Below are 21,720 nucleotides of genomic sequence, written 5' to 3'. Positions count from 1 at the left end.
GTCTTTTGTATCCCAACGCCAGCCATTTGGTCGCACAGATTCTTAATTTGAGTGATGAATGCTTCAACAGTCTCTTCTTTAGCAAACTTCTCCGTTGCTAGTTGATTCTCCAAGTTTTGAATCCTTTTTTGGTTTCGCATTTCATGCTGACTCCTTAGTACATTCCAAGCCTCTGACGCTTTGGTTGTATGCTGAATCAAAGTCAGAACACTATCAGAATAGCTTGTAACTCAGGCACACAATGCATCTGCATTCCTTCGTTTCCAAGCTCGTAGAAGATCTACATTCGGAGGAATCATCACACTAGAATTTGATGGGTCAGGGGTAGAGGCTGTGGTTCTGGTCAGTCCCCAGCACAGTCTCCAGAAGCTCATAAGAATCAATGATAGTTGTAATTTTGAACTTCCACAAGGTGTAGTTTGTACCATCTAACTTGCCTTCGCTGAAGGTTGGTGGATGAATTCTCAGTGTTTGAATAGCCGGTACAGCAGCACCACCTCCTGCATCACTTCCTGATGCACCAAAACTGCTTTCGAAAGTTGACATAATTTCTCTTTGCTATTGAAGCCTTTGCCTCTTGCACACTCTCCGATCTCTAGAGTCCCCTGGCCTCTGATACCATGTAAAAAATTACATGGCACAGTGAACAGAATCTAAGAAAGAGATAGAGAGAGAGTACAACAGATAAGAGGAGAATCAGTAAATTCTTTAGCTCCAAACAACTGATACAAAGATGGCTCTGTCCACCCGTGCGCTTCCACTATGTGAAGCTTAGATGGCGATCTAGACAGAAGATAGGTGAAGAGCTTAAGGCTAGCTGGAACAACAACTTTGGCTGGGTGAAAGATGAATGATGGATGGCTGTGAAGGGGTTTAGCTTTTATAGCCCGCAAAGGCCGTTAGGTCGGCCTAACCGACCTACCATATAAGCCTCCACTAGTCAGCTAGGGAATATTCCAGGAAATATTCCCTTTTTTGAATTTCTTGTGCTTCCATATTTTTCTTGGCGCGCCTTCGTCTTCCGTTTCACTTTTGCCTTGGCCTTTGTCCTCCGCTTCAGATTTTCCATCTTGTTCATCTGACTGTTAACATTACCCCCCTCCTAGGCGAGTGCCAGTCCCATGGCACTCATCGTCGTAGATAACAGGCTTTAGCATGCACTGAAGATGTGGGTGGCAAGGACGTTTGTGGTTGCCATGGAGGATTGTTGGTAATGGTGGGGAGGAAGGTCGTTGGGGGGCACGTTGGTAGCTAGGTGGCTAGTGGTAGGGTTGTTGGAGTTGGTGGTAGGGCTATTCTTTGTTGGGGATTGCACTGATGGCCAGTACAAGTGTTGGTTTGGTGGGGATCCTGCACATGACGATTCTTGGCAAGCTTGCAGGATGATAAAGGATAAGACTTCGAAGTTGGGTGTCGATGAAGAGAGAACGACACTTTCGTTGGAGTTTACAATACCTACAATTGAAAACCTCTCATAGGTGGTCTCTCCCTAGGGGTAGTGCTAGTCTTCTCTATCGTGCACAAGACATAGTTCAATTAGTTTGGAAGACAGATCGAACTCTAAGCAAGCTGAGATTATTGTCATGCACTTGAGGACCCAAATTGTGTATATATTTCGGTGCAGATATTATGTGAGTGCTCGTGCATACTTAGATATTACGTAGTTAGAAGACCGCAGGCTAGTTTCTCGTAACAATGTGTGGATGAAGCAAAGTTGTCCATGTTGAGAAGAAGTACACGTAAAGATGTATGAGACATCCTTTGCGTTGTGAATGCACCATAATTGAACACAAGGATACCGCACTTGTAGTAGCTGGTAGCTACTTGTATTGTGTGACGAGTACAATGTACTTTCCGTGCTGTTCGTGCATGACTTACCACAATGGATTGCAATGGTATTAAGGCAGAGTGCAAAAAATGAATTGCGCAAATGGGTCAAGGTGACAGGTCTAACCATAGGCGAAATAAGCTTCCTAGGTGTAAAAAATTACACGGCGCAGCGAACAGAATCTGAGAAAGAGATAGAGAGAGTACAACAGATAAGAGGAGAATCAGTAAATTCTTTAGCTCCAAACAACTGATTCAAAGATGGCTCTGTCCACCCGTGCGCTTCCACTATGTGAAGCTTAGATGGCGATCTAGACAAAAGATAGGTGAAGAGCTTAAGGCTAGATGGAACAACAACTTTGACTGGGTGAAAGATGAATGATGGATGGCTGTGAAGGGGTTTAGCTTTTATAGACCGCGAAGGCCATTAGGTCGGCCTGACAGACCTACCATATAAGCCTCCACTAGTCAGCCAAGGAATATTCCAGGGAATATTCCCTTTACCATCAGGTCTAGGGCACTGCCCCCGGACCCCCGCTAGGGGGGCCGCTGGCCCCCCTAGGACCCCCCAGCCAAGGGCTACTTCCGTGGCTCCCCAAGCCCAAAATAGGGGCCCCTTTTAACTCCCTTACCCCGCAACTCGAAGCAATGTGCCTCAAGTTGCTACTAGCTTAACCACTCCATCTAACCAAAATATCAGACCCCCAGCGGTCACCTTTTTGCCATCCAATCACATAGACCTCATTTGATATACAAGTCAAGACTCAACCAATGTCTAGGCTCACATTTGGCTTCTCCTCATAATGGGATCTTACAACTTTGAGCACCATGGATCATTGGTGGCACCTAATGAGGGTGGGGCATTGATCATATCTAACACTAGGTATGTCCTGCCCCCCTTGATGTGCCCTGAACAATTGTGTGTGATGCTAAAGGGCTAAGGGACTAGGAACGGAGCCAGCCGACCAAGGTCACTGGACGTACTTAATTTGAGGACCCCTAGGTGCTGTGCTGGAATGTTCAATGTTGGTACAATTGGGGTAACAACTACCGTGAGTGCCCTTCGTAGAGTGTAACCCAGAAAGAGGAAGTGGTTAAGATCGTGCTTGGGCCATACAACGTGGGCACTCGCAAGGGTGATTTAAGCTTTCAGCAGCGTGGCTTTGTCGCGGTTCTTTGTGAGGTTGGTGGTCTTGCGGTGACTTGGGCATTGAACATGTTCGCACGAAGACCTGCATCATCCTACATCCACTTGCCACTTCATGAGAGTATATGCAAGTCGCATGCATCAAGTACAAAGAACAGATGCAATCATGTCAAGATATTACTTTATCAAAATCCTATGATGTTGATTGTGATGCATATTCTGGTGCTTGTTAAAGACGTGGCATATATTAGAAATAGGTAAGGAAAGTATATACAGGTGGAGAGCCTGCCCCTTTAACCATTTAAAGACAAAAAGTTATGGTAGAATGGCCTTTGTTAAGCTGCTTATATATCATAGGGGCTACTCTATTTGCACGAGGCGCGGGCCGAGTCCGGGTGGTTGGGCGACTGAGGCTCTGCTGGTGAGGGGCTCATGTGAGGTTGGGCAAGGAAGATGTCGGTCGGGACCTGAATGGTGTAGTCCATGGCCGCAACTATTTCTAGAATGCTTTTGAACAATGCATCAAATTCCTATTTGTCTCAAGCTGCCCTCTCCTCTTTCGAGCACCTGGTGATTGAGCGTCTGGTAGGGGCCCGCACGACCGGTGTTGCCATGCCCCATGTGCTCCCTTGAGCTTCTATTCCCTTGGCCTCGAGATTTTTTGGCCTACGTCCGGGGCAGTGTCGCTTGGGGCCTCATTTCTTTGCATACCTTTTAAGGGTAGGTACGTAGCGTTTTGGTGGAGGAGCTTGTGCTACATGCCCCCTTCGACGGGGCGGATAGTGTCCTTGCAAGACAGATGCACTGGGTGCTCCATGTCGGCTATCATAGGGGGACTTGCAAAATGCAAACCAAGGATTCGGCCTTGAGGTAGGATAAAACTATTCGCATGGAAGGGATTATAGAGTGGGTTATCAAGCGCATATGATGAGGAGGGGAGAGGTGAGGCATGCAGCATTTGTTGTAGAGGGATGGCCCCCATGATAATGTTCGTTTTGCCTCCAGCCATTAGCGGATCTTGGCTTATGCTAAGTTACGTGGACTGGTTGTCATGGAGTGGAGCAAGGCTCATCTCTGGAAGGATAGACCGAAAAAGAGGAAAGGTGTATAGAAAGGGATGATGCCCCATCTACACCATCAAAGATGTTGGTTAGAGCTTTGTATGGCGATAATGAGGGTTGCATGCCCTCCTCTTGGACGTAGGAATGGTCACACAACTTCTAAATGTGTGGTGAGAGGAGGACTTGAGGAGCTTAGCCTGTCAAACCCAACTCCTCTCCTTGTGCTTGACTATCATTGCTTGTGTGTGTTGATATTATCTATACAGGGTCACAAAATTCATTGTTTATTTATATACATATTTGTGAATCCATGTCACTTCATGAGGATAAAAGCCAATTGTAGAACTCCGCGTTGTACTGGAGTGTGGCGCACGCATCCAGTACTCGTGGCAGCTTACTCAATAACGATAGATATTTTGCAACATTGAGTAGTATGGCACCTTGTCTGAATCTACTAGCAACATGTAACTCCTCCTTAGTGAGAACCTTATTAGGCAGAGAGTTCTCTTGGCTAGTTCCAACTAAGTCTCCCGTACCTCGCATGGCAGATAGCACTCGAAAGGAAGTTGGTGCCACATAGGTTGGGTCTCTTTGAGACCGCCATTTGGCCAATCACTCTTTTGAGAGACTGTCATGATTTGGGCTCCTAGTTCGGCCATTGCAACAGGGTTTTCAAACCAACGTTTCTCAAATTGACTTTGACCCTCCGATTGTCGCTTTAGTTGCTTTATCCCTAAGAAATTTGGTTGGCAGAGCACATCACTGAATGTTACAGTTAAGCGTAGTTTGTTGGCTTCCTCGTCAGAGGTGAGTCACATGCATTCATGCAGGAGCTTGTCATAGTGCTCATCAAGATGTTCTTGCTCTTCCTAGGATAGGGGAAATAGCAAGTATTCTTTAAGCTGCTCCTTAGGGAATGCGCCCATGTCTACCAGGACATAGACACGTGCAAATAATTTGAGCTTAACATCCAACTCAATTAAGCATTTAGCGACACTTCTATGTTTAACAAGGGCTTTCTTGGTTGCTATCTCATGCAAGGTTCTAGGAGTTTCCCTAGGCTTTAGCATAGCTGGGGGCTCAGGCCTAGATGAGCAGGATTGGTCAACGCTAGAATTGCTTATTCTCTCAGGGTTTGTGCATTTTTTCTGAGGTTTTGTTACTATTTTGTCATGGTTATCCTCGGATGTGACTAATATAGATTTGTCACCCTGTTGTGACAGTGTTATATCCACTCTTGATTGGTCAATGTGAGTTCTGTTGTCGGTGGATTGAGTGTTACAATCAACCATTGATGGTAATGACTGCTTTGATTTTTCAGAACACACGGATGTGCCTGAGGTTTAACCGCTATTAGGAGAGACATCAATGGGTTCATTAGTGGATGGACTTGATGCTTTATTCCTCAGCTCTCCAGCGCTCTTGGTCTCAATGTTCTTGGGGTTCACAACCACCTGTAAGTGCTGTTGTTTTCACTGTTTTCTCCTCTTTTTCTTGGTCAGTGAAGGTGCATAGCTTAATGACTTAGGACCCTAAACTAGGTCAGTTGTTGATGTCCTTGGTTGGGCCTCAGCATTCTCTTTCTCTAGTGTGTTCTCATGGGACATAGCTGCACCTTGCTGGACAGCCTTGCTAGGTTGATTGGTCTGATGCGCCATCTCCTTGGCCATATCTTTGAGAGGTTTCTCCTCAAGCCTAGGATATAGGTGCTTTGGAAGTGCTAGAGTTATCAAGGATACTGGTTGCAGTACCTCCTCTATAGGTGAATTTCTAAGGACACGTTCTGCAAGGGGCATTATCACGACCAAGGGCTGTGACTACTCTGATCCCTGATTAGAAGTAGTAGCTGCTAGTCCAGTGGGCTGGCTACTCTTGGTGGATTGCGGTGTCAAGTCCCTAGGGCGATCGGAAGTGGTCGTGTCTTTTGTTGCCCTTTGAGCATTCACCTGTGTAGATCGAGCATGAGTTGATCTAGTCACATTAGGTTACACATGCATATCCTTGGGCCGAGAGCTACGGATGGTGTCATGTCCCACCTCTTGGACATCTGGAAGCTTAGATGGAGATAGAGATTGGGATTGAGCAGCCGCCCTTAACGACTACTGTTGTGCTTCTTCCTATGTCCGTTTGGAAAAAGAGGGTGTAAGAGATTTAGGACTCTTAGGCAGACTTGGCACTGGCTGAATGATTTGCTCGAGGCTATTAGACGATTGTGCCATTTGCTTTGTTGAGCAATTAGCCTTCTCATGAGCAGCATTGTGCCTCTGTCGGTGCTCATTATCCTCTTGGGGAATCAAAGATTCCTTGGGCACTAGTGGCTTTTGTGTATCCTCAACAATTACATCTGATATCTGCTTGTCAAGCATGCTAGGCTGAGGATCTACCCTCCGATTAGTCCCGTTTGGCTTCTTGATTTCAACCGTGAGGGGCTCAATCACTCCAATGTTTTTGACTCGAGACTTGGTCTTTCGTTTAGATCTCCTCCAACGCTTCTTTGCTCTTGATATAATTAGGCCTTCAATGGACAGAGGAGGTTTAGCAGGGGGTTTTGCCATCCAAATCTATTGGTTACATGCATAATACCCTTGAGCACTTAGCAGCACTTTGGATATCCATCGCGATGTTGTGCTGACCCTCCATCGATGCCTTCGTCTATAAGGCTTGGGCTTCTTTTGGGGTCTTCTATGATATTTGTAAGTCCAAAGGCATCCTTGGCATTGTCTATTGACCTTCTTGTTTCAGGCATGGCCTCACTCACTAGTTCTCGTTGTTTGACCTGTGCTTGTATCAATTCTTCCAACAAGTCCTTGCTCTCGTTAGTAGGCTTGACTATTATGTCAGCACCTTCCTTGCCTTTCCCTCTAGGTTCAATGAGGTCACTCTTGTGACTATCCTCACACCCAGTAGTGTCAGGTGTATTCTCTGTGCTACATAGTTGGCCTCACACTTGTTTGGTCACCCTTTTGAAGGGTCTTCCTAGGAGGGTTTCCTTCCCGTAATTAGCACTATTTGGAGGAACATGAAATAGGATAGGCAAGCTTTCAATTTCGATTGTCGCAAGGATTTTGCACTTCCCTATGAGTGCTTGTGGGTGTCCCCTGTAAGGGCTAAGAGTTGCATTAGTCGGTGTGAGCTCTGGTTGGCCTAGTAGGGTCCATGATTCATAGGTCAAGATATTAAATTATGCTCCTTCATCAATCAAAGCATCAATAGTGTGCTCTCTTTTTGCAGTGAGTTTGACCCTAAGATAAGCAGGTGATACTATGTCTTCATCTTTTGGGTCTTGGCTCATAAATTCAAGCCTTTTGAAAAATGCCCTTGAGTCCCCAATTGCACGACCAGATGTGGATTCTCCACTGATGTCTTGGATTGTCTGTGTAGTGCTATTCAAGGTGCATCTATTGCCAGGACTGTCATATCTAGATATCCTCACAGTTGTAGCTTGATGTTGTTGCTTTCCACTTTGACCAGATGCAGTCCGAATGCAACACGTACGTGTTTTTGCAGTGTGGCCTTTTTTCCCTTGTTGGCTAGATTGGCCCATTGAGGTTCTAGGGTCTCTATTTGTCTCTGCTTGGGTATGGGCTTTTGGTTGCTCTTTTGCAAGTGAGAATCCATGCTCGTGTAGAGCCATTACTACACTAGGGTCCAATTTGGAGGACCTGTCACGGTGTGTGTTTTCTCTCCAACCTACTTGGGGGAGATGCGAAGGGGGCAGTCCCCCCCGGCCTTGCAGGGCTGTTACGGTAAATGCCATACGTGATTTGAAAGACCGTCTATAGCCAAATTTTGAACTACTTTCTCTAAGTTTCAGCCCAGTGATCCATCTATGATATGGTTTTGGCTCTATATGGTCTCTCAATCAGTTTCACTGTCTTCAGGTTAAAATTTGAAAAAATCTAAATTCGGCCCAACAGGTTTGAATTAGGGGGGCCGAGTGCCCAATTCAGCCCGGTCCGAGGGCTGAGTAGAAAGGGCCGAATGTAATTGGTCCAAATGTCAAATTTGTCCAGTCCAAGTCTGGTTGTCTGAGGGCCAAGTGGTCGAGTGGGCCGAGGCCGAGTCAGGTGGGCTGAGTTAGCAAGGTCAAGGGCCGAATGGCCGAGCGATCCGAGGGCTGATACTGGGACTCGGCCCAGAATCGCAGTCACTCGGACGGGCCGAACACGACACGTTTTTTCGCCGAACTTCAAAAAATTCGTCACTCCAAGAGATGGAGGCCGTCCTACTAGTTGAGAAGCTCGAGATGCAACCTACTCATGCAGTGGAAGGTGTGGAATTACCTGGGCTAGGAAAATAACTCCTGGATGGCTAGATCAAAGCAGATCCAATCAAGGAAGCTTTCTTCCTTTCTCCTGCTCTGCTGAAACCCTGAAACGCACAATGTGGCCTTTCTTGCCACTCTTGGCCCCTTATCACCTTGTCTAGGCCTGCACTCACCTTAATCTTGCTTCCCGTACCAACATTTAACCTAAATTTTCATTTCTTGCCCTTCTTTTCCATGTTTTAGCCTGTTATACAACAATAAAAAACCCTACTATTTGCTCCAACGTTTTTCTCCTATCCTCTCTAAATGCAAGAAAAAACTATAAGGAAAATACCTACACTACTCCATCATGCTTTCCCAAGTCCAAAATAACAAAAACCTACTTACTAAGGAGATCGAATACCTCTTCAAACTCCCTCACTTCCTACCTATCTACCTCAAGCATCGATTTGGGAAAAATCCTACTTCAATGCTCGATTTGAAGCGAGCACTCAAGGCTTGAATTCGTTGGTCCCGGCAACGGAACCAAAATGTGGGAGCTTTCACTCAACCTCCAAGACCCATTGACTACTTATTGTTTCAAGCGTTCCAAGTCGAGCACTAATGGCTACCTCTCACATAGCCGACGCGCCATCCATATCTATGGGTGTAGTGAGCTTACCTCCATGCCGATCGAGTTACCTCCTCTGTCGTGCACTCCAGTAGCTCCATGATCCAAGTACAAGCTTCAAGAAAGCTCCATCCTCAAGCTCCAAGCTCCATAGCTGCAAGCAAGACAAGAGAAGAGAAGAGAAGAGAAGAAGAGAGGAGAAGATGGAGAGCTTCTCCTCCCCGGTTCCTCACCCTCACACACTCACTCCCTCACACTCTCACACTCCCTCTCTCAAGCACAAGCTCAAGCAAGAAAGAAGAAGAAGAAGAAGAAGAAGAAGAAGAAAAAGAAGAAGAGACCCACTTTTAGAATGAGCTTCTCATTCACTTTTCAACTTTATATACAAAACCCTAAATCCCTTTTGGGCAGTCATCCCCTTATTCCCTTTTTTACATGGTCGGCCGTGGCCTAGGCCATTTTTCCCATTGTCCTTCTATCTTCCTAGCTTCCTTTTCATCGCCCATCTACCTTTACAAATTGCACGGGTGAGAGCCCAACGCTCTTTAAATTAAACCATGATGCGCTTGCGCTCATTTACAAAAGTATTGACTTGCGCTTTTTGTTGTGTGCCTTTTTTCTTTATTTAGGACTTTTCTGCATTTCTTGTGCTTCCATATTTTTCTTGGCATACCTTCGTCTTCCGTTTCACTTTTGCCTTGGCCTTTGTCCTCCCCTTCAAATTTTCCAGATTTTTCACCTTGTTCGTCTAACGATTAACATAGTGCAAGGTGAAAACTTGGTGGAAATAAAGTGCATCCTTACGGATTGCAAATATTGTCCCTTTTGAACCAGATTTGTATCTCTGATAATTTGCTAATATTAAGTATTTCTAGAAAACCTGTTTGAATTTTTTTTCGTGTCAATGCTATAAGATTACATGAACAAACCCCGTCCTCTAAAAAGGCTAATTAAGGAAGCTATTTTTACATTTCACACTTAAAAGTGATAGGGCTAATTAGATAACTAAAGTACGCCAAGTGAGGGAAGCGGGAGGGTGGAACCCCCGATGGGTCTGTCCTACGACAGGGTGGTCCCAAAGAATTGGGAGACTTCTCACAAGGATTTACTGACAACCTACGCTTAGAAATTGTTATGCTAGAATCTCGACTCATGCCGTTTTAGGATATCAGAATGGGACTATGCCCTATGGACAGAGAGGTGGAGGGTCACATCCCTCTCGTTTTCCATTCTCTTTGAACCAAGTGTGGCGTAGGTCTGCTTTGGCTTGGTTATCTCTACGTAAAGTAGGATGTCAAAAACTGACGCTAGAATGCTGTCAGGAGAACTTGACCACTAAGGACTCAAGTTTTAGGTCAATCCTAGTGGATTTGGCCGTAAATATTCTGTTGCGAGGCAGACTCGAGAAACCCTAGGCAACAAACCCCGTGACATTCCATGGGAGTGTCAGGCGGCGTCTTAGACTCATGGACCACTAAAAACGTACTTGGACAGCCAATAGGCATACACATTACAATTTGTATCAGAGCTGACCTATGATTAAGAAAATTAGGGAGAAAAATCGGGAAGAGTGAGGCAATGTGTTTATTAGAAAATGTTTCCCTTTTTACTCACTTGTGGATTGTTGTCGCTTCCAGACTTATGAGGCATGGAGTAGGTTCCTTGTATTTCATATCATGTTCAAGACAGCTATGAACTCTTCAAGCTATCGCAGATGGTCCAACATGACGGGAATCCTAGATCGGCTCTAGAACCCCTCACCGCTGTATGTGGAAAGGCATTGAACTTGGAGCGCAGAATACTACTACATAGACGCCACCTGACTCACCTATCTTCATAACAATATGAAGAGGTTAAAGTGGTTGGAAGACTTAAATATTATCAAGTTATTCATCTTCCATGAGGCTCGTGTGAACTCAACCCTACACATCGGACGTCGGAAAGTCAATCACAACCGCTACATCTACGAAGAGGTAGTTAAAATTTTACCAGCAAACAAAATTAAAGTAATGGGGTGAAATGAATGTCATGGCTATCAGAAATAGGGATTTCCTGAACTTCCCATGACTTATCACTTCCTGAGATTCTGAGAATCCATTTTTCCAATCCATACTACTATTCTGTCCCTGTAGTAGCTGATTCCAATAGGGAATTATTAACCTGGCGTTATGTCACAAATCGCGTGGTGGGGGGACTTGCTCAAGATGCTGTGGCAAACACACACAGAATACACAAGGAGAAGCTCACTCAAGAGACAAGAAGAGAGATGGAGGACAAAACGTTTTCTTCCTGGTTTCTTCTTCTTCTTCCACCCACTTTACAATGTACACAAAATATAGATAAGATACAACATAAAGGAAAGTGGCCTACTAATTCAAACAATGCATAACCGACTACACTAGTCGACTAGCACTATAACTATGCTAGCTCTAAATAGGTGTAACAACCTGAATATAATAAGTAATGATTTAGTGGCCATGTGAGAGTCATAATGACCACTGACGTGCTAAGTGTAGACGTGTGGACCCATCTAACCAGGCGGTCCATCATTAATGTCCGCATGTGTTGAGCTTGTCATCTCAACACTCCCCCTCAAGCTCAACTACATCTCTGCAACTCCAAGTAAGCTTCGAAACTTTTGAATCTTCTCTGTACCAAATTCCTTTGTGAAGATGTAAGCTATCTGATCCTGTGTGCTGACATACACCAAGTCAATCTCACCTGCTAGTACCTTCTTTCTCACAAAGTGGTAGTGTATCTCAATACGTTTTGTCCTGGCATGGAACACAAGATTCCTAGACAACTGTATACTGCTCATATTATCATAGTAAATGACAACTAGACCTTCCACCTGCACATCTAAATCAGCCAATAACTTTTGCAGCCATACTACCTCACATGCTACAACAGCATCACCTCTATACTTAGCCTCTGTACTCGACAAAGCAACTATAGATTGCTTTTTGCTGCTCCAAGTAACTGCTACACTACCAAGAGAGAACATGTATCCGCTGGTAGATCTTCTATCAGATATACTACCAGCCCAATCTGCATATGTGTATCCAAACACCTGTACATCTGTACATGCCTCATAGAAAAGTCCATAATGTAATGTGGACTTCACGTATCTCAATATGCGTGTGACTACATCCAAATGTGGCTTTCTAGGTACTTGCATAAATTGACTCACAAGACCAACAGCGTAGCTCAAGTCTGGCCTTGTAATGGTCATGTAGATCAAACTATCCACTATCCTCCTAAACATAGTAGGGTCTTCTATCTCATCCCCAACATCAGCACTCAACTTTACATTATGCTCCAACGGGACTGAAAGTGGTTTGCATACTGTCATACCATACTTGGATAACATATCCAAGCCATACTGTCTTTGGGATAGCCATATACCATCATCACATCTAATCACCTCAATGCTAAGGAAGTATCTTAGCTCACCTAAATCCTTCATCTCAAACTTCTTCTTCAAAAAGTCCTTGACTTCAGTAATCCCACTATCACTATCACCTGTAATAATCAAGTCATCCACATAGATGACTATGATGACCAAACCTGCATCTCCCTTTCTCACATAAAGTGAGTGATCAGCATCAGAAACATAAAAGCCAGTATTGACAAGATACTCTCTGATCTTGTCAGACCATGCTTTAGGTGCTTGCTTGAGCCCATAGAGCGCCTTCTTCAACCTGCACACATACGTGAGATGCTCTAAATCTTCATAACCTGCTGGCTGATCCATATACACTTCTTCCTGCAAATCACCATGCAAGAAGGCATTCTTCACATCCATTTGCTACAACCTCCAACCTTTGGCTATTGACAAAGAAATCACACATCTGACAGTTGCCATCCTAGCAACTAAACTGAAGGTTTCTTCATAATCTATGCCATATGTCTGGGCATAGCCTTTTGCAACTAGCCTAACTTTGTACCTACTAATAGAACCATCTGCATTGTGCTTAATCTTATAAACTCACTTACATCCAATAGCTTTCTTGCCCTTTGGCAATGATACTAGATCCCAAGTCTTATTGGCCTCTAATACAGCCATCTCCTCATCCATTGCTGCATCCCAATGAGCATGACCAACAACCTCCTCAAAATATGTGGGCTCAACATCCTCAATCACTTTCACCATATAAGCATAATGGTGAGTTGCATAACCTTAAAAACCAAATCTTTTAACAGAGTATCTCACCCTACTAGATCTGCGTACCACCGGATCACTCAATGGAGCCTTTACATTACTATGAGCTCTCTGTACACCTAGTGTCCTGATAGAAGGAATACCAAGCTCATCATCCAAGCTCTCTGAGCCACTGGAGTCTCCATCAAGAACTACATCAATGCCATTTGACACTTTATTCTATCCTTTGTATTTACATGTAGTGCTACTAGATGCACCTGAAGATATAGAGCTACCCCTTAGTCTCCTAGACCAAGGACTACCAGATGATGTCTCTAGTCCACTAAGAGTTCGTGATTCTTGCTTTTCAGCCTGCACATGAGTGTCATTATAATCATCATTATCCAATGCATCACCACTAGATACATACCAACTGCTCATTTCATCAAAGATGACATCCTTGCTCACTCTGAACTTACATGTGACAGGGTTATAACAGCGATACTCTTTCTGCTCTAAAGAGTATCCAATAAAGACACATTTTTCTGCCTTTGGATCAAGCTTCTTCCATAGCTCATCTGGTACATGAACAAATACAACACAGCCAAATATCTTCAAGTGCAATACATCAGGCTTCTTGCTAGTAAAGAATTCTTCAGGAGTCATCCCATGAACTGCAGCTGTGGGAGTTCTATTCATAATGTAGATAGTAGTATGGATAGCCCCAGACCAAAAATGTTTGGTCATATTCTTTTCAGCCATTAATACCCGTGCAACTTCTGCAATATGCCTGTTTTTTCTTTCTGCAACACCATTTTGCCGTGGGATATACATGTATGTGAACTGTCTCTTTATCCCATGAGACCTTAGAAAATCACTGAACTCATTCGAGAGGTACTCTCCCCCTCCATCTGACCTCTAGCACTTTACTTTCAAGCTTGTTTCTCTTTCAACTGTAGTCTTGAAAGTTCTAACGTGCTCAAACGCTTCACTCTTTTCCTTCATAAAATATACCCACAGCTTTCTAGAACAATCATCAATGAATGTGACAAAGTATGAACTGCCTCCAAGAGACACATTTTGTGTAGACCCCCAAATATCTGTATGCACAACATCAAGGATATTTCTGCTTACATCTCTGTCATGTAAAAAGGGTTGTCTTGCCTGCTTACCAAACTGACATGCTTCACATACCTTATGAAATTCTGCAATTCTAAATGTAGGCAAACCTGTAGCCAACCCTTTGGACTGCATTAATTTCAGCCTTTGTACATTTGCATGTCCAATGTGTTTGTGCCGAATTTCAATATTTGCAACAACACATTTTCCTTTAGCATACATAGCAGCATTCATAGTAGGAATTCCAGCATCCAGAGTAAACATACGTCCAACTCTACTTCCCTTTGCAATCAACCTACACTTGTCATTGAAGTCTTCTACAAAGCAACACTTTGCATTAAATCTGACTTGCAGCCCTTGCTCTACCATTTGACCGACTAACACCAAGTTCTTTGTAATAGATGGCACATGTAATACATCTGAAAGACTCTTTGTCTTACCATCATGCAAGGACAAGGGAACTTTTCCAATGTGTGAAATTGGGTGGCATGAATCATCACCTGTCTGCACATAACCTGTATTTTGCAGATCCTATATCTCTCCAAACTATTCTACATGGCTGGTCATATGATTGGATGCACCTGAATCAATATACCAAACATCATCATGTGTTCCCTTTCCTATAACAGCATTCAACATATGCTGCATAAAAAACAGACGCTCATTTTTGTCTTCATTCTGTTGTGAAGATGATGCATAGTTTCCTTGTTGCAACTTACCACTACGAATATCATCTTTCTTAGCATAACATTGGGCTGTAATATGACCTATTTTGGTGCAATAGTGACACACAATACCAGAGTTATTAGAACCTCTGTTCTGCCATCCACCTCTTCCTCTAAAGCTCCCCTTGCCTCTAAAGTTACCACGACCTCCTGAAACCTGCATATCACCAAATTGTTGATTCAATCTGTTTTGCTAGTTGTCACTACCACATCCTGTACCACAGCCTCTTGAAGAGGACCTACCGCGTCCCCTTCCTAAACTGGAGTAGAAATCTTGGACCTGTTCACCACTTTTTTCATATGTCTCACTCTGCATGTTGATCTTTTCAATGATCATAAGGGAGACCAACTCATCAAAATCTAGAAATGGCTTTCTGACATATACGGAAGTTACAAAAGACTTCCAAGCCTTTTCATTGTTAAGTCCACCCAAGGTAGACGGCACCAAATCATCATTGTCGGGCATTGCATCAATCACTGCCAAGGCATCTGCAATGCTCCTTACCTTCAGTGCATACTCATTGATAGACATCTTCCCTTTCTTCAATGTATTCAACTCTTGCTTGAGTTGAATCTTTCGTGCCTTTGTATTTACGAAAAACATACTTTCAAGTATGGTCCAAGCTGCATATAATTCTCTGCATTTCTAATATATCCTAGCATATTATTGTCAATTACTGCAGATAGCCAATACATGATCTTTTTGTCATTTTCATTCCATTCCTTCCATGCCTTTGTCTCTTTTGCAATTGGAGGATCACTCACCTCTGGCTCCTTTTCTTCACCTGAAACAAACTCGTAGAGGCCTTTTCCAATAAGTTCGTGACACGAAACTTCCATGAAGGATAGTTGTTCTTATCGAGCTTCTCAATGATGAGGTTTCCACTATTCTTTGCCATTATCACAAAACTAATACCAAACAACAAGCAAATCTTATGCAACCCCCCTCGACCTGTAGTGCACAGCAATACACCAGACAGCCTTTTTCACTATCTGCTCAACAATACATGCAATCTGCAACAACCAGTTTGTAGATAAACCTTGTGTTTATTTGCTGGTAAAACCCTTTTAACTTACAGATCTGAAATTTATAACCCGTGTACCTATATACGGCAGACACAGCTGAAATTGCTGGATATCTCGAACTACTGTCCGGAACCTTGTGAGTCTAAAACGGGGCCTGAAATGACCTCGGATGGCCAAAATAGCAACAAAAATCCTAAAGGGCTTAGCTGCAGAATACACAACGCTCTTCACACACACCAAATCTCACTGCAATCTGAGATTTTTTCTCTGCCCTGCTTTCGGTGTCTCCACAGGCACTGTCCACCAAGAAAAGAAGTAGAGAATGGAAGAGCTTCTTACCCATTGCTTGCTTGCTCTAATCCTTGGCTCCTCTCCTTTGCTTTAGCCTTCAAAACCAGCCTCAATCAGTGGTGCAGCTCTGATACCATGTCATGAATCACGTGGTGGGGGGACTTGCTCAAGATGCTGCGCGCCGAACACACATAGAATGCACAAGGAGAAGCTCACTCAAGAGACAAGAAGAGAGATGGAGGCCAAAAAATTTTCTTGCTGGTTTCTTCTTCTTCTTCCACCCACTTTACAATGTACACAAAGTATATATAATATACAATATAAAGGAAAGTGGCCTACTAAGTCAAACAATGCATAACCATCTACACTAGTCGACTAGCGCTATAACTATACCAATTGTAAATAGGTGTAACAACCTGAATATAATAAGTAATGATTCAGTGGCCATGTGAGAGTCATAATGACCACGGAGGTGCTAAGTGTAGACGTGTGGACCCATCTAACCAGGCGGTTCATCATTAATTTCTGCATGTGTTGAGCTTGTCATCTCAACACATTAATGTAACTCCTGAGAAGAAAAAAATCATCTCAACCAAACCCTATCCATTCCCAAATAATTGTACTTGGGGCTTACATTTCCGTATGGTTAAATAAGAATTTTATGTTCATTTGAATTATTGCATAGTTGCAATGGAAAAATATGTGCGTTTTGATTTAAGTTATATAAGGGTGTGTAAATGCAAACCTAAGACGGGAAAGTTTAAATGGTAATCAGATACATCCCCAAGTGCAAATCCAGAACCCTATTACCGCATTGAGTCCAGTAGAGGTACAAGAGAAGAAGTTTCTTCTCAAACAAATTAAACCACCAGAATTTGATGGAAAGGGAAAAAATGTTGAAGTTGATGCAAAAATATGGATTGAATCTATGGAATACTATTTTAGTGCAGCCGGAACAGCACCTGTGAATCGAGCCATGATTGCTAAGCTCAAGCTCGCTAGCGAGGCTAGACTGTGGTGGAAGCAATGCTGTAAAGACCAAGCAGAAACTGAAAGCACAATAACTTGGGGAAAAGTAAAGGAAGCAGTGCAGGGAAGGTATATGCCACTTGTGTATAGAACTCAAAAGATGAATGAGTTCTTTAAGTTGAGGCAGTTGGGCCTATCTCTGAAAGCATACTACTCAAAATTTGTGTTTTTTCTAAAATACGCCCCCACAATGAGCATCCCCCAACAAGTCTCAAAGTTTTGTGATGGGTTGAATCCGCTAATAAACACTCGGTTGGAATCAATGCGTCCTTTGGATTTGCAAGATGCATTGATAAGGGCAGGACCTATTGCTTAAGAAGTCCAACCAAAATCCAAAGCTTGGGCTTTCAGAGACCAAAAATCGGGAATGTCAAGAGCTCAAATTAAAAGGGCACAAGGATAGAGTCAAGGCCAACGGAAGAAGCCAAGAGAAAATGCAATCAATGACTTTGTTCCCACTCAAATAAGTGATCAAAGCCTACGTTGTTTCCACTACAATGAACCTAGGCACTTCAAAAGGGAATGTCCCAAGCTTGGTAAGGACCGCCTCCAAGGGAAATTTGGAGGCCAAGCCAGGGCTACCCGTGGCCGTGGTCGTGCAACATTGGGAAGGGAAAAAACTTCCAATATTACCATTAAAGGATTAGATGAAGAAGAAGATCTGTGCATGGAAGCCGAGATCAAGAGGGCAACCGTTCATGCTGCCCTCCATAAGAAGGGGCCAAACCACCAATTCTTTGTGATTCAAACACCATCTCACTACCAGGGTAAGGAATTCAAAATCCTGCTTGACTGTGGGAGAAATCATTATTTCATCTCACCGACATGTGCAAGAAGGTTAGGGATAGCCATAGTAGCTGTACCCACTTTGCTTGTTGAACTAGCAAATGGGCAAGAAATCACTTGCACTAGACAAACTACTAAGGTCCTACTCAAAAATGAGCTCACGACTGTTAGGTTCAGAGTAATGAATCTATGTGTCCATGAATGTCAACTCGGGATGGATTGGCTAATCCCCAATGATGCTCACATCCATTGTGGAAAGGGCCAAGTCTCCTTTCGACCAGAATCCTAAGGGTGAGCTAGTTACAACACAAGGTGAAGTAGATAAACCAAAGATCCAACTAGCTAAGGCAACGCGAATAGTTCAAGGAATAAGGAAGGGGTTACCCATCTACTTGATCAAGCTAAACAAACCCGATCAGGCAGAAGACACTAATGAAGAACCATCACGGCTAAAAGAATATGTGGATGTGTTCCCAGATGAATTGACTGAATTACCACCGCTTAGGAAAGTGGATCATGAGATTAAACTACTCCTAGGAGCTGCTCTAGTTGTGAAAAGGCCCTACAAGATGTCCATTCTTGAGGCCATTTAGTTAAAGGAATGTAATATACCCCCTTTAAAAAATTAATTTAACTTTAATGTAATTTTTTTAACTCCCTCTCTCTCTCCCCCGCGACAGTACGTTGAGGAGAGAGAGAGAGGGAGTGAAGTGTGTGTTAGGGGGGCATGCAACTCCCCGGTGGGAGGGGTGGAAGCTATCTTCCCCCCCTCCACTATATAAGGGAGACCCCCCTCCTCCCTGGCGTTAAAATGGCAGGTCCTCCACCCCTCATGCAACATCACATCCCCCCTCCGTTTGCGGTAGTAGCAGTGCCCCCCCTGCGGCTTTCGTCAGAAACCTCCCCCCTCCTCCTCGTCAGGTGGAAAACCCCCCCTCCAGCTTTGCCGTAGGCAGTAGCGCCCCCCTCGGGCTTTCGTCAAAAACCTCCCCCCCTCCTCCTCGTTAGGTGGAAACCCCCCCTCTAGCTTTGCGGCAGGCAGCACCGCCCTCCCCTGCCTCGTGAACAGCGCCCCCCAACCGTGAGAGAAGAAGAAGAAGAAGAAGAGAAAGAAGGAGGGAGAGAGGGAAAGGAGAAGAAGAGGAAGGAGGGAGAGAGGGGACGGAGAAGAAGAGAAGAAGAAGAAGAAGAGGAAGAAGGAGGGAGAGAGGGGAAGGAGAAGAAGAGAAGAAGAAGAAGAAGAGGAAGGAGGGAGAGAGGGAAGGAGAAGAAGAGAAAAACAAAAAAAGAGGAAGAAGAGAGAGAGAGAAGAAGAGAAGGAGAGGGAGAGAGGGAAGGAGAAGAAGAGAAAAAGAAGAAGAAGAGGAAGAAGAGAGAGAGAGAAGAAGAGAAGGAGAGGGAGAGAGAGAAGGAGAAGAAGAAGAAGAAGAAGAAGGAGAGAGAGAGAGAGAGAAGCAGAATAGGATAAGAAGAAGAAGAAGAAGAGAGAGAGAGAGAGAGAGAGAGCGAGTTGGTGAGTAGAGAAGGTGTCGAGGACCCCGTTTGAGGAGCCATGTTCAAGAAGCCACTTTTCAAGCCACCCCCTCATCGGCGAAGGTCACCTTACTCACAACCTTTCCCTTCCCAATCCTATCATCTTGAAGGTCCGTTAAGGTCAGGACTATCCAAATTCCACGTGGTAAATGGCTCCCAAAAAGAGAGTTGCAGGAAGTGTAAGTGCCAGAGCTACCAATGGTACCGGTAATGCGGGAGAGGCGAGCGGAGTGACCAACGCAACAAGTGCCCCTACGATCATGAATCAAACCTAGGTCCTTTTGATATCCTAGGATTTATAATTAATTTTGGTTAAGCATATTCTCTATTATTTCAAGAAGAAGAAATAAAGGGGTAGTTATATGCATGGAACAAGAATGAGCCTTAGGGTTTTTGTTTACTCCAAGTGATAGGTTGCATGCGTGAAATGGTAGAGCATGGAGTTCGCATAAGTTTATATGCATAGAATGATAGCTTTTACACACATAGAATGATAAGTTTTCACATTATTTCACATAAAATAATAGTTTTTAATCCAGTTCAGTGCATGAATAGTCATCTAGAATTCATGCTTCGCAATCGTGATTAAAATAAACACATGAAATGCTAGTTTTCGTTCATAGGATGCAATTGTGCCGATGGATAGAAACCTAGACTTTCATATACGCAAGTCACACGAGATCCGATGCATTAGGATTAAGTATTCATTGCCAGGTATGAAGAGATTTAAAGGTCATTTAGGATGTACTAATATATTAAACGCAACATGTGCATGATGGGTAAGTTTGAACTAAAAATTGTGCATAGTATTGCACTACGAGAGATGGAAGGAAAGCATTGACTGCGAATTTTAGGCATCGAAACGTGCCTAAAAATAGCGGAAAAATGTGGAAAAGCTGGGAAAAATATTTGATCGCGAAGGCGGCGGCTCGATCCAGGACGATTTTAAGCGTCAAGTGCTTGACGGGCGCCCGTGAGACGCTCTGTGAATTTTTGTAATTTTTGCGAGTGCCTGTGGTGGTCACTGAAGATGCCAGGCAGTGCGGGACGCGAAGAGAAAGCCACAGAAATTTTCAGAATGCAGTTCGGAGTTCGCACGCGAGAGTTGGCCCAAAACCGGCCGGTCGGGACCTAATATGGCCAAATATGAAAAGGCATGAAGTAGGGGGGCCATTGGGGGTGCCCTTTGGCTCCCCCAAAAAAAAAAAATTCGTGCGTTTCAAGGTAGTGCCATGGCGGCCGCGCGCAGGGAAAAAACGGCCGCCCCCCCCCCCCCCCCCCCCAAATGCCAATTCTACGATGAGAGAGACAGGAAGAGATGAAGACACAGCCCGATTTCTGATTTCTTTCGCCTCCAATCGCTTGTCTTCACGCACGAAATGGCTGCCCGTGGAAGAAGAGGGGAAACCAGTCTTTCTCTCTCCTCCCTCTCTCTCCTCTTAAGCCTAGTTCGCGTATGCAAGAAGGAGATGGAGAATGCTTGATGGATGACGGCCCGAATGAAGGGGGATCGCTCCAACACCCATGATGAAGATAATTTACTGATTTCGGGCTGAAGGCATGGCTCGAAATCAGTCTCGGTGTGCGCAATTGAAAACCCGCAACCCGAAAAAAAACCGGTAATAAGAATTTTATGAAGAAAATGATGGTTTTTATGCAAAATGCTTTGCCAAAATGTGTTCCTATGGAGTATGATTAGAGGATAAATTTGGTTCTTGCTGTTTTCTTGCTGTTCATAAAAGGGGGAAAAAAAAAATCAGGGAAATACGCATTTTATAGTCGTAAATATTCAAACAATACACGCAAAAGCATAGAAAAAATGGGAAAAATGGGTTTTTTTTTTGAGCATATAAATGGGGAAAACCGTCGATACACATCAACTTATCTTTCAATTTTGTTGCAAACGAACTAAGGGCCACAGCCCACAAACTGGTTTTCATTTTCAGCAATTTAAAAAAAAATACAAGAAAATGAAGAAAATGGTGGAAAAATGATTTAAAAAAACCTTCGAAAAATAGGGGAAAAATACATTTGGGGCTACGGAAAATATGGAAAAATAGGATTTATGTTTGTTGATGTATAGCAAGGTTGGGGCATGAAGTTATGCTTCAGTTCAGCCTTGTTTATATGTTTTAGTGCGTGTTTCCTTCCTTTCTCC

This window comes from Lygodium microphyllum, chromosome 14 (assembly GCF_053477565.2).
Source record: "Lygodium microphyllum isolate KBCC chromosome 14, Lygodium_microphyllum_v1.1.10, whole genome shotgun sequence".
NCBI lineage: Eukaryota > Viridiplantae > Streptophyta > Polypodiopsida > Schizaeales > Lygodiaceae > Lygodium > Lygodium microphyllum.
Note: the sequence above shows the minus strand (reverse complement) of the source record.